Below are 17,441 nucleotides of genomic sequence, written 5' to 3'. Positions count from 1 at the left end.
ACGACCTGATCACCTTGTATCCTCCCAGTGCTTAGAACAGTGCTTTGCACATAGTAAGTGCTTAACAAATGCCATCATCATCAAAAAAGAGAAAATCCCTGCCCACAACGGGCTTACAGTCTAGAGGGGAGGAAGAGAAACACCATGGCCTAGTAAAAAGAGCCTGGATCTGGGAGTCAGAAGGACCTGGGTTCCAATTCCCACTCCTCAGTTTGTCTGCTGTGTGACTTTGGGCAGGTCATTTCACCTCTCTGTGCCTCAGTTAACCTCATCTGTAAAGTGGGGATTAAACCCGAGTCCCAGGCGGGACAGGGACTATGTCCAACCTCATTGCCTAGCATCTACCCAGGGCTTGGCGCATAGCGCTTAACAAATTCCGTTGGGAAAAAAAAAAATGGGACATTGCCTCTAGGTCCTGCTGAGATTTCATTGGGGGGCAAAATAAACATTCAAGTGCACGGAATTAAAACGAGCGCTGTAAAGAGAAATCACGTTATGGGCGTGTTTATGGAAATTAAAGCCTTCTTGTCTTGACTTATGCCGTCGAGTCGTCTCTGACCCGAAGCGACTCCGTGGATACATCTGTTCCAGAACGCCCCACCTCCATCTGCAATCATTCCGGTAGTGGATCCGTAGAGTTTTCTTAAATTTGGAAAAATAGGTCCCTGAATCGAAGGAAGGGGTTGGTTTTAAAGGTCCTTTAAGTACGGCTGAACCTTGACATGCTGTTGGACCCTAATCCTTGTGAGATGGGAAGGAGGCCAATCAAGAGGCCTCCAGTGGGTAGAGGAAATGCGGGCTTTCCTGAGGACGGCTTCTTGGAGGGGATTCATTCATTCAATCGTATTTCTTGAGCGCCTCTTGTGTGCAGAGCCTTGTACTAAGCGCTTGGGAGAGGGCAGTACAACAGTCAACAGAAACATTTATTTTTGGGGGGGTGTTTGAAGAAAAAGTAGTGGCCTGTTGGAGAAGAAGGGGGGTAAGGAGTTCCTCATCTGAGGAAGCAGCGTGATCTAGTGGATAGGGCACAGGCTTGGAAGTGCGCAGACCTGAGTTCTAATCCTGCTAGGCCACTTTTTTTTTAAAAAAAACGCTATTGGTTAAGTGCTTACTATGTTCCAGTCACTGTACTAAATGCTGGAATAGATACAAAGCAATCAGGTAGGACATAGACCCCCTCATCGCTCTCAGTCTTAATCCCCATTTTACAGCTGAGGGAACTGAGGCACGGAGACGTGATTTTCCTTTTTTCCCCCCAGGTCACACAGCAGACAAGCGGCAGAGGAACGCACGCTCATCCTGGGCTGCGAATGTGTCTGTCTGCTGTTCGTTCATTCAGCAGTATTTATTGAGCGCTTGCTATGTGCAGAGCACTGTACTAAGCGCTTGGAGTGGACAGTTGGGCAACGGATAGAGACAATCCCTGCTCATTGCTGGGCTTACGGTCTAATCGGGGGAGTCAGACGGACAAAAACAAGATAGTTAATCACGATAAATAGAATCAAGGGGATGTACACCTCATTAACAAAATAAATAGGGTAATAAAAATATATACAAATGAGCACAGTGCTGAGGGTATTGTACTGTCCCAAGCGCTTAGTGAAATGCACTACACGAGTAAGCGCTCGGTAAATACCACCCATTGATGGATTGGAGAGAGACTTTCTGCAGGTCCCTACCAATTAATCAATTGCATTTATTGAGCACCCACTGGGCGCAGAAGACTGTACGAAGCGCTTGGGAGAGTATAGTGCAACGGTCTAACAGATACATTGCATTATATTCTCCCACGTGCTTAGTACAGTGCTCTGCACACAGTAAGCGCTCAGTAAATAAGATTGACCGACAGTAAATATAATTGATGGGTAATAACCCAACTCCTTCTGACTCCCAGGCCTGGATTGTATCCCCCAGGGCAGCGCTTTTTCTTCAGTGACCTTGTCTCAGACTTGCGCCAGGACTGTGATGGAGCGAGGCCCGTCGTCGTCTTCCCATTTTGCGGACGGTAAACCCGAGGCCCAGAGAGGAGATGTCAGGACCTGGGTCACACAGCAGGCAAGTGGCAGAGCTGTGGCCAATTTTTCCCCATCTTCCTGACTCCTGTATATTTTAATAATAATGATGTTGGTGTTTAAGTGCTTACTATGTGCCAAGCACTTGTCCGAGCGCTGGGGTAGATATAAGCTGATGAGTTTGTCCCACGTGGGGCTCCCGGCCTTCATCCCCATTTTCCAGATGACGTAACTGAGGCACAGAGAAGTTAAGTGACTTGTCCAAGGTCACACAGCTGACAAGTGGCAGAGCCGGGAGTCGAACCCATGACCTCTGACTCCCAAGCCCGGGCTCTTTCCACTGAGCCGTGCCGCTTCTCTTGAAAGGTGTACTTTCCAAGCGCTTAGTACAGTCCTCTGCACACAGTAAGCGCTCAATAAATAGGACTGAAAGAATGAATGGATGTCCAAATCGACGTCACCATCATTCACCTTGGCTTCTCGGCTCTGTACCTTCCCTCCCAAACGTGCCCAATTTGCTTGTATCCACCCCAGCGCTTAGTGCGCTGCCTCGCACATCTCAAGTGCTTAACAAATATCGTTATTAGTCAGAGGTCATGAGTTCAAATCCCGGCTCTGCCGCTTGTCAGCTGTGTGACTGTGGGCAAGTCACTTAACTTCTCTGGGCCTCAGTTACCTCATTTGTCAAATGGGGATGAACTGTGAGCCTCACGTGGGACAACCTGAAGAGCCTGTATCTACCCCAACGCTTAGAATGGTGCTCTGCACATAGCGGGGCTCAGTGGAAAGAGCACGGGCTTTGGAATCAGAGGTCATGGGTTGGAATCCCGGCTCTGCCACTTGTCAGCTGTGTGACTGTGGGCGAGTCACTTCACTTCCCTGGGCCTCAGTTCCCTCATCTGCAAAATGGGGATTAAGACTGTGAGCCCCACGTGGGACAACCTGACTGCCGTGTGTCTACCCCAGCGCTTAGAACAGTGCTCCGCACATAGTAAGCTCCGCACATAGTAGCGCTTAACAAATACAAATACCAACATTATTATTAAGCACTTAACAAATACCAATATTATTATTATTATTATTATTATTATTAGTTTGTGCGGTGCATTAATTGATTCAACGGAATTTACTGAGTGCTTCCTGGGTGCTGAGCACTGTACTAAGCACTTGGGAGAGAACAGTGCAAGAGGAATAGCAGGCCCCTTCCCCGCCCATGATGAAGTAACAGTCTAGAGGGGGAGACGGGAGTGAATATGAATCAAAAAGTCTTTTATAATCTGCGATTTAAGATGTGGTGTGTTGTGTGTCTCCAGGCGGCTCAACTGTATATATTTTCATCACCCTATTTATTTTGTTAATGAGATGTACATCGCCTTGATTCTATTTATTTGCTATTGTCTGTAACCCCGTCAAAGGAGAGGGACTGTCTCTATCTGTTACCGATTTGTCCATTCCAAGCGCTTAGTACAGTGCTCTGCACATAGTAAGCGCTCAATAAATGCTATTGAATGAATCTTAATGAGATGTTCATCCCCTTGAGTCTATTTATTGCTATTGTTATTGTTTGTCTCCCCCGATTAGATTGTAAGCCTGTCATAGGGCAGGGGCTGTCTCTATCTGTTACCGATTAGTTCATTCAAGCGCTTAGTCCAGTGCTCTGCACATAGTAAGCGCTCAATAAATACTATTGAATGAATGAATCTTAATGAGATGTTCATCCCCTTGAGTCTATTTATTGCTATTGTTCTTGTCTGTCTCCCCCGATTAGACCGTAAGCCCGTCAAGGGGCAGGGACTGTCTCTGTTACCGATTTGTTTATTCCAAGCGCTTAGTCCAGTGCTCTGCACATAGTAAGCGCTCAATAAATACTATTGAATGAATCAATGCATCTTAATGAGATGTTCATCCCCTTGAATCTATTCATTGCTAGTGTTCTTGTCTGTCTCCCCCGATTAGACCGTAAGCCCGTCAAAGGGCAGGGACTGTCTCTGTTACCGATTTGTTTACTCCAAGCGCTTAGTCCAGTGCTCTGCACATAGTAAGCGCTCAATAAATACTATTGAATGAATGAATGCATCTTAATGAGATGTTCATCCCCTTGAATCTATTCATTGCTAGTGTTCTTGTCTGTCTCCCCCGATTAGACCGTAAACCCGTCAAAGGGCAGGGACTGTCTCTCTCTGTTACCGATTTGTTTATTCCAAACGCTTAGTCCAGTGCTCTGCACATAGTAAGCGCTCAATAAATACTATTGAATGAATGAATGCATCTTAATGAGATGTTCATCCCCTTGAATCTATTCATTGCTATTGTTCTTGTCTGTCTCCCCCGATTAGACCGTAAGCCCGTCAAAGGGCAGGGACTGTCTCTCTCTGTTACCGATTTGTTCATTCCAAACGCTTAGTCCAGTGCTCTGCACATAGTAAGCGCTCAATAAATACTATTGAATGAATGAATGAATGCATCTTAATGAGATGTTCATCCCCTTGAATCTATTCATTGCTATTGTTCTTGTCTGTCTCCCCCGATTAGACCGTAAGCCCGTCAAAGGGCAGGGACTGTCTCTGTTACCGATTTGTTTACTCCAAGCGCTTAGTCCAGTGCTCTGCACATAGTAAGCGCTCAATAAATACTATTGAATGAATGAATGCATCTTAATGAGATGTTCATCCCCTTGAATCTATTCATTGCTAGTGTTCTTGTCTGTCTCCCCCGATTAGACCGTAAACCCGTCAAAGGGCAGGGACTGTCTCTCTCTGTTACCGATTTGTTTATTCCAAACGCTTAGTCCAGTGCTCTGCACATAGTAAGCGCTCAATAAATACTATTGAATGAATGAATGAATGAATGAATGAATGCATCTTAATGAGATGTTCATCCCCTTGAATCTATTCATTGCTATTGTTCTTGTCTGTCTCCCCCGATTAGACCGTAAGCCCGTCAAAGGGCAGGGACTGTCTCTCTCTGTTACCGATTTGTTCATTCCAAACGCTTAGTCCAGTGCTCTGCACATAGTAAGCGCTCAATAAATACTATTGAATGAATGAATGAATGCATCTTAATGAGATGTTCATCCCCTTGAATCTATTCATTGCTATTGTTCTTGTCTGTCTCCCCCGATTAGACCGTAAGCCCGTCAAAGGGCAGGGACTGTCTCTATCTGTTACCGATTTGTTCATTCCAAGCGCTTAGTCCAGTGCTCTGCACATAGTAAGCGCTCAATAAATACTACTGAATGAATGAATTGTGATGTGGTTGATGTTTGGTGGTGCATTCTCTCGCGGTAGCAGCAGGTGGCGCTGCAGCCCGCGCAGCGTTATCACCTTGGTTTCCTCTAGAACGTCGATTTCTAAAGCGCTCTTCCCTTCAGTCCTAATTAATAATAATAATAATAGTAATATTAATAATGTTGGTATTTGGTAAGCGCTTACCATGTGCAGAGCACTGTTCTAAGCGCTTGGGTAGATACAGGGTCATCAAGTTGTCCCACGTGAGGCTCACAGTTAATCCCCATTTTCCAGATGAGGGAACTGAGGCCCAGAGAAGTTAAGTGACTTGCCCACAGTCACATATAATAACACTTGTGGTATTGGTTAAGCGCTTACTCTGTGCCAGGCACTGTACTAAGCGCTGGGGAGGATACAAGCGAGTCAGGTTGGATCCAGTCCCTGTCCCCCATGGGGCTCACGGTCTCCGTCCCCATTTGCCAGATGATGTAACTGAGGCCCAGAGAATTCATTCATTCATTCAATAGTATTTATTGAGCGCTTACTATATGCAGAGCACTGTACTAAGCGCTTGGAATGTACAATGCGGCAACAGATACAGACAATCCCTGCCTATTGACGGGTTTACAGTCTAGTCGGGGGAGATAGATGGACAAAAACAAGACAACTTAATAGCAATAAATAGAATCAAGGGGATGGACACCTCTCTAACATTCATTCATTCAGTACAATTAATTGAGCGCTTACTATGTGCAGAGCACTGTACTAAGCGCTTGGAATGTACAATTTGGCAACAGATAGAGACAATCCCTGCCTACTGACGGGCTTACAGTCTAGACGGGGGAGACAGATGGTCAAAAACAAGACAACTTAATAGCAATAAATCGAATCAAGGGGATGGACACCTCTTTAACAAAATTAATAGGGTAATAAAAATCTATCCACATGAGCACAGTTCTGAGGGGAGGGGAAGGGAGAGGGGGAGGAGCAGAGGGGAAGGGGGGAAAGGGGGCTTAGCTGAGGGGAGGTGAAGGGGGGGCAGAGAGGCAGCAGAGGGAAAAGGGGATGCTCAGTCTGGGAAGGCCTCTTGGAGGAGGTGAGCTCTCAGTAGGGGGAGGTGAGCTCTCAGTAGGGCTGAGAAGTAAAGTGATTAGTCCAAGGTCACACGGCAGACGAGTGGCAGGGTTGGGATTAGAATCCATGACCTTCTGCCTCCCAGACCCGCGCTCCATCCGGTACACCATGCCGCTGTGTGGAGAGCACTGTACTGAGAAGCAGCGTGGCTCAGCGGAAAGAGCACGGGCTTTGGAGTCAGAGGTCCTGGGTTCAAATCCCGGCTCGGCCATTTGTCAGCTGTGTGACTTTGGGCAAGTCACTTAACTTCTCGGTGCCTCAGTTACCTCATCTGTAAAATGGGGATGAAGACTGTGAGCCCCACGTGGGACAACCTGATTCCCCTGTGTCTACCCCAGCGCTTAGAACAGTGCTCGGCACATAGTAAGCGCTTAACAAATACCAACATTATTATTATTATTAAGCGCTGGGGAGAGCACAATATAACAATAAACAGGCATTATTCCCTGCCCACAGTGAGCTTACAGTCTCAAAGCAGTGTGGCTTAGTGGATAGAGCCCGGATCTGGGGGTCAGAAGGAGCTGGGGCCTAGTCCCGACTCCGCCTCGTGTATGTTGGGGGACTTCGGGCAAGTCACTTCACTTCTCTGGGCCTCAGTTCCCTCATCTGGAAAATGGGGATGAAGACTGTGAGCCCCACATAGAACAGGGACTGTTTCCAACCTGATGAACTTATAATGAGAGTAATTAATAATTATGGTATTTGTTAGCACTTACTATATGGTTATGCTTATGGTTACAGATGGTACCTACCACCTTCATTCATTCACTCAGCCGTATTTATTGAGCGCTAACTGTGTGCAGAGCACTGTACTAAGGAAGTGGGAGAGTACAGTACAACAGTAATCAGACACATTCCCTGCCCGAAATTAGCTTGCAGTCTGGCGTCGGGCGGGAGGGGGAGTGTATTGGACTTTTCCAAGCGCTTAGTATCTAGTCATTTATTCAATCGTATTTATGAGCACTTACTGTATGTAGAGCACTGTACTAAACGTTTGGAAAGTACAGTTTGGCAATAAGTAGAGACGATCCCTACACATCAATGGTCTCACAGCCTAGAAGGGGGGAGAAAGACAACAAAACAAGTAGAAAGGCATCAGTAGCGTCAGTATAAATAGAATTAGTACAGTGGTCTCCCTATTAAGTACTCAATAAATACCTTTGCTGGATTGAAAAGTACTGGGGAACAATTACAATGAAAATGCCCCAGTCATCCAGCGAGCGGTGGCTTAGACTAAGCCCATCCGAAAGTTTTTAAGTGATGAAGAAATGAGTCCCTTGAAATTAATAGAGGGTGAGCAGGATTTGGCCTTATCCGAAGAGAGGTGATTTGCAATTAATAGAGCCTATTAACCTCAGCGAATATGGGTGAGGACGCTGATTTGGGTGAGCTATTTTAGAGACATCAGTCAAACTACCCCCTGAATTTCCTGCCGTTGGCTCCGGGGCTGGGGCAGTCTTGGGAAAACCACCCGTCTGAGCCTCTGTAATAATAATACCCAGACTAAGCCCCCCTTTCCTTCAGCTCCCCTTTTCCTCCCCGACACCCCGACTTGCCCCATTTGCTCTCCCCCTCAGCCCCCCAGCACTTGTGTATATATATGTATATACCTATAATTCTATTTATTTATATTAATGCCTGTTTACTTGTTCTGATGTGTGTATACAGCTCATTCTATTTTTAATGATGCTATTGATTCCTTTTTACTTGTTTTCATGTCTGTCTCCCCCCCTCCTAGGCTGTGAGCCCATTGTGGGCAGGGATTGTTTCTTTTTGTGTCTGAATTGTACTTTCCAAGCACTTAGCGTGGTGCTTTCCACAGAGTAAGCGCTCAGTAAATATGAATGAATGAAAAATAATAATAATAATGTTGGTATCTGTTAAGCGCTTACTATGTGCAGAGCACTGTTCTAAGTGCTGGGGTAGATAGAGGGTAATCAGGTAGTCCCACGTGAGGCTCAGTTAATCCCCATTTTACAGATGACGTAACTGAGGCCCAGAGAAGTGTAGTGACTTGCCCACAGTCACACAGCTGACGAGTGGCTACCAGTTCTAACCGTGTGGGAAGGGGATGTAGCTACCAACTCTGTTGTGTTATACTTTGATTCATTCCGTCATATTTATGGCGTGCTTATATTTGCAGAACACTGTACTAAGCGCTTGGGAGAGTATACTAGGGGAGTGTTTTGCCTCACTTTCTCAAGAAGGTGCGAATAGATGTCAAATCTACTCCTGTTATTCTTTTTCCTGGTGAAGTTGCTCTTTTCACCTTTGTATCGGACATTTTAGGAACTAAAATTTATTGCTATTGTTCTTGTTTTATTGCTATTGTTCTTGTTTTATTTCTATTGTTCTTGTCTGTCCGTCTCCCCTGATTAGACTGTAAGCCTGTCAAAGGGCAGGGACTGTCTCCATCTTTTACCGATTTGTACATTCCAAGCGCTTAGTACAGTATTCTGCACATAGTAAGCGCTCAATAAATACTATTGAATGAAGAAATGAATGAACTGCGTGAAGTGAGGGGAAAAACTCCACACATTCAGCTTTATTTTTCTCTACTCTGTAAGCTCGTGATGGGCAGGGAACGTGTCCGCAAATCCTGTTGGTATCAGACCCTCCCGAGCACTTAGTACTGGGCTCATCTCACCGTAAGCGCTCAATAAATACGATTGAACGTTTTCTTTCGGTTCCCTGAAGGAGAATCAGAGTCAGAGATATAAGGTCTTCTCTAAAACGTGGATAGGGAGGGGGGAAATGCCTTTTTATCCCGTGAATGAGAGAAGATGGTGTTAGAATGGATTTGCTCTGATGCTAAGTCTTTACTCCAAAACATTGGTTAAAATGTGAGCTGAGCTGGGAAATGGAGTTGTTAGAGTTTGAATAGATGGTAAGTGGCTCTAATGCTATTTAAGTGTCTTAACCTTGATTTTTAAGAAAAATCTGACATTGCCTATGCTTAATAGAATGGAAATAGGGTGGAATTATTAATAACCATAGCAAACACCAGAACGGACCCTCTCGCAGCAAATCTGATGCTCCGGGTGTGAGGTCTAAGAGAAGCTGCACGACAAAGTGGATAGAGCTGAGGCCTGCGAGTCAGAGGGTCATGGGTTCTAATCCCGGCTCTGCCACTTTTCTGCTGTGTGACCTTGGGCAAGTCACTTCACTTCTCTGGTTCTCGGTTACCTCTCTGTAAAATGGAGAATGAGACTGTGAGACCCACGTGGGACAGGAACTGTGTCCAACTTGATTTGCTTGTATTCTCCCCAGCGCTTAGTACAGTGCCTGGCCCATAATAAGCAGTTAATTATTATTACTAGTTGGGCAGTGGACCCAGGAAACGTCAAAATGGCAAGGGCAGCAGGAATTAGGGGAAAGCGTCCAGATTTGGGATCAGGAGATATGGGTATGAATTCGCGTTGATAGGGGATTTGGGGCGTAGCGGAGGAGGAAATTATGTTGTGGAGACGTTGCGGAAATTGTGTGGCGGGTTGTCGTAACGGTGATGCAGAGTTCTTTCCTATCCATCGGTATTCACTGAACGCTTATTATGTGCAGATCGCTAGACTAAGCAGTCGGAAGAGGACAGTGCAGTTGGTAAGCTCTCTGCCCACGAGGAGCTTAGATTCTGCTGCGTTCAGAACCCGGTGCCAAGCACTGGGGAGAGCCCATCCGAATTAGTGGATACGTTCCTTGTCCACTAGTAGCTTACAATCCACTGTGTGCAGAGCACTGTGGTAAGCACTCGGGAGGGTATGACCAAGTTGGTGGACGTGATCCGTGTCTCCGGGGAGCTTGGAGTCTACTGCGGGCAGAACCGTGAGCCAAGATGGTGGCTGGAAAGACCTCCAGGGCCTGTGTTGTCTTTCTTTGGCTCAGGTGTGGCATTTCCCCTTGTCGACTTTTAATAGCGGACCGTCTCGGTGCCATTAATTTCTTCTTTAAGTCGTTTGTGGGGCTCCTGGAAACTCTGTCAGAGCTTTCTAAGCATCTTGGCCAGACTGTAAGCTTGCTGTGGGCAGGGAATGCGTCTGTTTATTGTTGTATTGTCATCTCCCAAGCGTCTAGTACAGTGCTCTGCACACAGTAAGCACTCAATAAATACAATTGAAGGAATCGTCTCTTCCGTAGGCTTCCTCCGCACAATCCCGCTTCTCCATTCCCTGAACCTACACCGAAAAAGATTACTCAACTCAGGCTTTTCCTACTCTTCCGGCGACAGTACATGCCGAATCAAAGGGATAGCGTTTTCTTTGTCTTGGATGGTTTTTATAATGCGTTTTATATGCGTGATTACATTTTCAACTTAATTTTCCTTATCATTCACCAGCATGTGACACTTAATGAAATATTTAAGCAACTACTTTTGTTCAAGCAACAAATGGAGTCCGCGTTATTAAATCTAATCTTGGAGAAACTATGCCCAAAAGGAGCTCTTGATCTAAATCAGAGATCGGGCTTGGGTCTTGTAAATGAGATCTTTTAGCAAGTTTTTCTTGTAGTAAGCACTTAGTACGGTGCCCTGCACACAGTAAGGACTCAGTAATTAGAGAAGCAGCATGGCCTAGTGAATAGAGCATGAGCCCGGGAGTCAGAAGGACCTGGGTTTTAATCCTGGCTCCGCCGCGTCTCTGCTGTATGACCTCGGACAAGTCACTTGACCTCTCTGGGCTTCAGGTGCTTCACCTATAAAATGGGGATTAATGCTGTGAGCTCCCTGTGGGACAAGGACGGTGTCCAGCCTGATTAACTTTTATCTACTCCAATGTTTAGCACAGTGCCTGGCACATGACAAGCGCTCAGCCAACACCATTAAACAATTTAAATGACAGAATAAGTGAGAAGCAGCATGGCCTAGTGGAAAGACCCAGGTCCTGGGTTCTAATGCTGCCCTCGTTGAGGGCAGGGAATGTGTCTGTTTATTATTGTATTCTACTCTCCCAAGCGCTTAGTACAGTGGTCTGCACACAGTAAGGGGCTAATAAATGCGATTGAATGAATGAATGATTGACCCTGTCATTTTTTTATGGTTTTTATGTGCTTCCTATGTGTCAAACACTGTACTAAGCACTAGGTACATGTTAAGTAGGCTGGACGCAATCACGGTCCTGCATGGGGCTTAAGGTCTAAGAAGGAGGGAGAGCAGGTATTTCATCCCCATTTTACATTTAAGGGCACTGAAGCCTGCGCAAGTCAAATGAATTGCCCAAGGTCCCACAGCAAGCTACTGACAAAATCGGGTTTAAAACCTCGGTCTTCTGACTCTCAGTCCCCTGCTCTTTCCCATAGTCAGTGAGTCAGTTGTCTTAACTGAGCTTTTACCGTGTGCAGAGCACTGTACTAAGCACTTGGGAGAGGGCAATAGAACAATAAATGGACATTCCCTGCCCACAGCGAGCTTAGGCTGCTTTTCAAATTGCACTTATTCCTCCCCAACCTTTCCAGAGAATTCCAACTTAATCACAAAGTAGCCTAAGGGGGTTTTCTAGGAGAGCTCGCAAAGGGAACTTGAATAATAATAATGCTAATGCTAGTACTAATATTGATAATTATGGTATTTGTTAAGCACTTACTCTGTGCCAAGCACTGTTCAAAGTGCTGGGGTAGATAATAGGTAATCAGGTTGGACACAGTCGCATCCCACACAGGGCTCACAGTCTCAATCCCCATTTTCCAGATGAGTGAACTGAGGCCCAGAGAAGTGAGGTGACTTGCCCGAGATCACACAGCAGACAAGCGGCGGAGCCGGGATTAGAACCCACGTCCTCTGACTCCCAAGCCCGGGCTCTTGCCACCAGGACGTGCCGCTTAGCATCGTCGGGTTGGCCGAAAACCCTCAGGATGCAGGGATCCGCGTTTGGGTGGCGGGAATCCTCGTGCTCTGGATTTATCCATCATTTCTTCAGTGTCCCTTTGACGGGGTTCTGCGGATGAGAAGTGGCGGGCCGTTTAACCTCTCGGCAGCTGACCTTTCTCCTCTCCTCTGGCGGAGCGGCGAAGGCTGCAGAAACGTTGGGAATGGAGCGGGTGGGTGGTCCGAAGGGGAAGAGAGAGAGAAGGATATCGATCTATAGATCCCTGGGGACCGATTTTGCCGGGTTCCGTGTGAGCAGATGGCAGGCCCGGGGCACGAACTCTGCCGGCGCCGCCACCGACGTTCAGAAAGGGGAAACATATGGTTTTCCCTGAGAGATCGCATTATCCCCTCATTTGCAGCTCCGCGTTAATTTGCGAACTATTTAGTGTTCTTCAAAGAAGGTGACACTCGGTTTTCTTCGGAGCAGGTCGAGTGGAGGCGGAAATGGTGGGAGGGTCTTTGAGCTGACAGCTCGGGGTAAGGGGAGTTGGGGAAACTCCTCTGCTCTCCCTCCGGGTTTGCGGGGGAAGACTAGGCTAGGGAGGCAGCGTGGCCTAGTGGATAGAGCGCGACCCGGGAGCCAGAATTCCTCGTTTCTCCTCCTGGCTTCGCCACTTGCCTTCTGCGTGACCTTGGGCAACTCAACTCCAGACAGTAAGCTCACTGTGAGCAGGGAATGTGTCTGTTGTTCTCACCCAAGTGCTTAGTACAGCCTCTGAACACAGCAAGCGCTCAATAAGTATGATTTATTGAGCAGCAGAGTGGCCTTGTGGAAAGAGCACGCGCCTGGGAGTCAGAGGTCCCGGGTTCTAATCCTGGCTCCGCCACATGCCTGACGGGTGGCCTGGGGTAAGTCACTTCACCTCTTTGGGCCTCAGTTACCTCATGTGGAAAATGGGGATTGAAAGTGAGAACCCCAAGTGGGACAGGGACTTCTCGTATCCACCTCATCGCTTAGTACAGTGCCTGGCACAAAGTAAGCACTTAATAAATACCACAATTATTATTATTATTGTTCCTCTGACACCCAGACCCACGTTCTTAGCTGCGCTTCTGTCTTTGTCTCATATTTCTTCTCAGACATGGGATGTGAGCAAGCTTTCGAGCAATTTAGACTTCCGGATTTATTTCCCCTATTATTTATTCATAAATTTTACATGTAATAATTTCTCCATTTTCTTTTAAGCAAGTAGTAAATAAAACTCGTCCTCCGTCCACCCACCATCCGTCCTTAAAGATTCATTCACCTCGGCATGTTTTAAGATCGATTTCCTCAGGTCAGCTTTACAAATAGCTTTTATAACAACCACGTTGGCTATCGTGTACGGACCTCGCCTTTCAAATTAATTCCCCAAACCATTCCTGGGAGAGCACTTGATTTATGTTTTGATTATTTAAAATGTCACTTCTGGGAAGTCAGAACGGAGGGACAAATATAGGCCCGTTTCTGGAGCAAGGAATCACAGGACATCGTTGCGTAGCGTTCATTCAGTTCTTTCGATCATATTTTTTGAGTGCTTACTGTGTGCGGAGCACTGTACTAAGGGCTTGGTAGTGGAAAGAACCCGGGCCTGGGAGTCAGAAGGTCATGGGTTCTAATCCGGCCACCGCCACTTGTCTGCTATGTGACCTTGGGCAAGTTACTTCACTTCTCTGGGCCTCAGTTACCTCATCTGGAAAATGGGGAGGAAGACCGTGAACCCTATATGGGACAGGGACTGTGTCCAACACAGACGTCTTGTATCCACCCCGGCGCTTAGCGCAGTGCCATGATAATAATGATTATTATCAGGGTGGGAGAGCGTGAGCAAGGGGGAAGCAGGAGGATCAGGGAACGAGGGGGTCCGAGTCGGGAGCGTTGCGAGGTGACATTTTGGGAGGAGCTTGGGGAGAGAACCGATAAGAAGCAGCGAGGTGGTGGAGAACCTTGAAACCCGTGGTCGGTACTCACTACGTCGGCATCGGCTCTGTGGTTGTGGTAATGCTTTTTGTTGAGCGGCGACAGTGTTCAGTGCGCTAGACGTTGTGGCCTAGTGGAAAGAGTTTGGGGCTGACAGGAGATCAGGGTTCTAATCCCACCTCTGTCTCTGCTCCGTTGCCGTGGTCTTGGTCTGGTCATTTAACCTCTTCGAACCTCAGTTTCCTCATTTATAAAATGGGGATAAGAAACCATCCTCTTGCAAGCTCTCTACCAAGTATCCTACTATTTTAGGTCTAATAATGATAACTGTGTTATCTGCCAAGCGATTACTATGTGCTAAGGGCTGGGGGCGGGTAGAATAATAACAATAATGATGGTATTTGTCAAGTGCTCACTAGGTGCCAGGCACTGTACTAAACCTTGGGGTGGATACGAGCAAATCGGGTTGGACGCAGTCCGTGTCCCACGTGGGACTCACGGTCTCACTCTCCATTTTACAGATGAGGTAACTGAGGCCCAGACAATAATAATAATTTTGGTATTTGTTAAGCGCTTACTCGGTTGTACCAAGCGCTGTAGTTGATACAAGCAAATCGGGTTGAGCACATTCCCTGTCCCACAGAGGGCTCACAGTCTCTGTCCCCATTTGACAGATGAGGAAACTAAGGCACAGAGAAGGGAAGTGCCTTGCCCAAGGTCACACAGCAGACAAGTGGCCGAGCCGGGATTAGAATCACTGTCATCAGGTCCCATATAAAGCTCACAGTCTAAGTAGGAGGCCTTCTGGAAAAAGACTTTGGCCAGAAAGTCAGGACACCTGGGTTTTAATCTCTTTCTGTTTTTTAAAGGTTATTTGTTAAGTGTTTACTTGGTTCCAGACACTAAACTAAGCACTGGGGTAGTTACAAACTAATCAGGTTGGACATAGTCCCCATTCCCCATGGGGCTCACAACCTTCATCCCCATTTTACAGGAGGTAATAGCGTGGCTCAGTGGAAAGAGCTTGGGCTTCGGAGTCGGAGGTCATGGGTTCGACTCCCGGCTCTGCCACTTGTCAGCTGTGTGACTGTGGGCGAGTCACTTGGCTTCTCTGTGCCTCAGTTACCTCATCTGCAAAATGGGGATTAACTGGGAGCCTCACGTGGGACAACCTGATGACCCCGTATCTCCCCCGGCGTTTAGAACAGTGCTCTGCACATCGTAAGCGCTTAACAAATACCAACGTTATTATTATTAATGGCAGCCCGGAGAAGTGAAGTGACTTGCCCAAAGTCACACACAGCAGTCAAGTGGCGGAGCCAGCATTCGAACCCACGTCCCTCTGACTCCAAGGCCCGGGCTATAGCCACTAGGCCTTAACTTCTCTGTGCCTCAGTTCCCTCATCTGGACAATGGGGATTAAACCTGTGAGCCCCACGGGGGACAGCCTGATTGCCGTGCGTCTACCCCAGCGCCTGCAACATAATGAACGCTTAACAAATACCATCATTTTTATAATTTATTAATAGGCCACGCAACTTGTTTTGATCTGAAACCCACAGGAGGTTTACTTCCTGCAGGAGGTGGCACCTCAGCCTCCTCCACTGAGGCGGGGGTGGGCAAGGGATGGCCAAGCTGCCCTTATTAGTGAAGCAGGTGGTGCTTTTGCCCGGCAAACTAAGAGAACACCGGAGTGAGTCAGTCAGTAGTATTTATTGAGCGCTTAGTGTGGGCAGGGTACTGTACTGAACCCTGCGAAAATACAACAGTAAACAGAATCGTTTCCTGCCCACAGTGAGCTTTTACAGTCCAGAGGGGCAGACAGACCTTAATTATGATGATGATGATGGTATTTGTTAAGCAGCTAGACAAGCAGCATGGCTCAGTGGAAAGAGCCCGGGCTTGGGAGTCGGAGGTCATGGGTTCAAATCCCGGCTCTGCCACTTGTCAGCTGTGTGACTGTGGGCAAGTCACTTCACTTCTCTGGGCCTCAGTTACCTCATCTGTAAAATGGGGATTAACTGTGAGCCTCATGGGGGACAACCTGATTATCCTGTATCTACTCCAGCGCTTAGAACAGTGCTCTGCACATAGTAAGCGCTTAATAAATGCCAACATTATTATTATTATTATTATTACTTCTCTGGGCCTCAGATACCTGGTCTGTAAAATGGGGATGAAGACTGTGAGCCTCACTTGGGACAACCTGATTATCCTATATCTCCCCCAGCGCTTAGAACCGTGCTCTGCACACATTAAGCGCTTAACAAATACCAGCATTTTTATTTTATTTTAAGCTCTTACTCTGTGCCAAACACCGTTCTAAGCGCTGGTGTAGTTGCACGTTAATCAGGTTGTCCTTCGTGGGGTGCACAGTCTTAATCCTCGCTTTACAGATGAGGTGACCGAGGCACGGAGAAGTTAAGTGACTTGTCCGAGGTCCCACAGCAAACAAGCGGCAGAGCCGGGTTTAAAACCCGGGCCCTCTGACTCCCAGGCCCGTGCTCTGTCCGTTAAGCCACACTGCTTCCCCTAGGCCATGCAGGAGAATTTGTGGCAGAGGCTTTGCCTATTGCAAGAGCTCGAAGCCTCTAAAGGAAGAGTATTTTATATTTAACGTTGTCCTTAAAAATCGGCTAGCTCTTTGGAGAGGAAAGACAGACTAGTCTCGGATGAGGATCGGAATATAAGGAGTGCTGAACCGATTCAGAAGTCCCGAGCTGAGGGATCCTGTTTGCTGTTTTTCTCTCCGCAGCTTCTTGACACCAAGTTAAGGGTGAATTATTTTGTTTACAAAGACCGAAATAAGCCAGAATTGGAGCCCGAAAGCCCAGCGCGCGCCGTTCGTCTTGGTTGCGGCCGAAGGGAATGGGTGAAAACCCCGAACCCTCGTGGCAAACGAGCGATCGATGGCAACCTCCCCGGTGACGGCCCGTCCCGTCTGCCACCCTGACCCGCCGGTCACCGCGGTGACTCGGTCCGGGAGCCGGCCCCAAGATTCACCCAGCCGAGATTCACCACCACTCAAATCCCCATAGCGACGCTTCGACTTGTTAGGATGGAAAAATACTCTTGAGGGCAGCAGAATGCTGATTTTCTGTCTGTAGGGTAGACCCAGGACTCTCCTTTTCTCTCTGTTTTCTCTTTTCTCTATTCCTTTCTACCTCTTTTTCCCTCTCTTGCTTTCTTTTATCATCTCTGACTTTTTCTCCTCTCCTTCACTCTCTCCTTTCTTCCTCTCCTTTTCCTTTTTCTCTTTTCCTCCATCTCTCTCACCCTTTCTCTCCCTTTGTCTCCTTGCCTCTCTCTTC

This window comes from Ornithorhynchus anatinus, chromosome 15 (assembly GCF_004115215.2).
Source record: "Ornithorhynchus anatinus isolate Pmale09 chromosome 15, mOrnAna1.pri.v4, whole genome shotgun sequence".
Lineage (NCBI taxonomy): Eukaryota > Metazoa > Chordata > Mammalia > Monotremata > Ornithorhynchidae > Ornithorhynchus > Ornithorhynchus anatinus.
Note: the sequence above shows the minus strand (reverse complement) of the source record.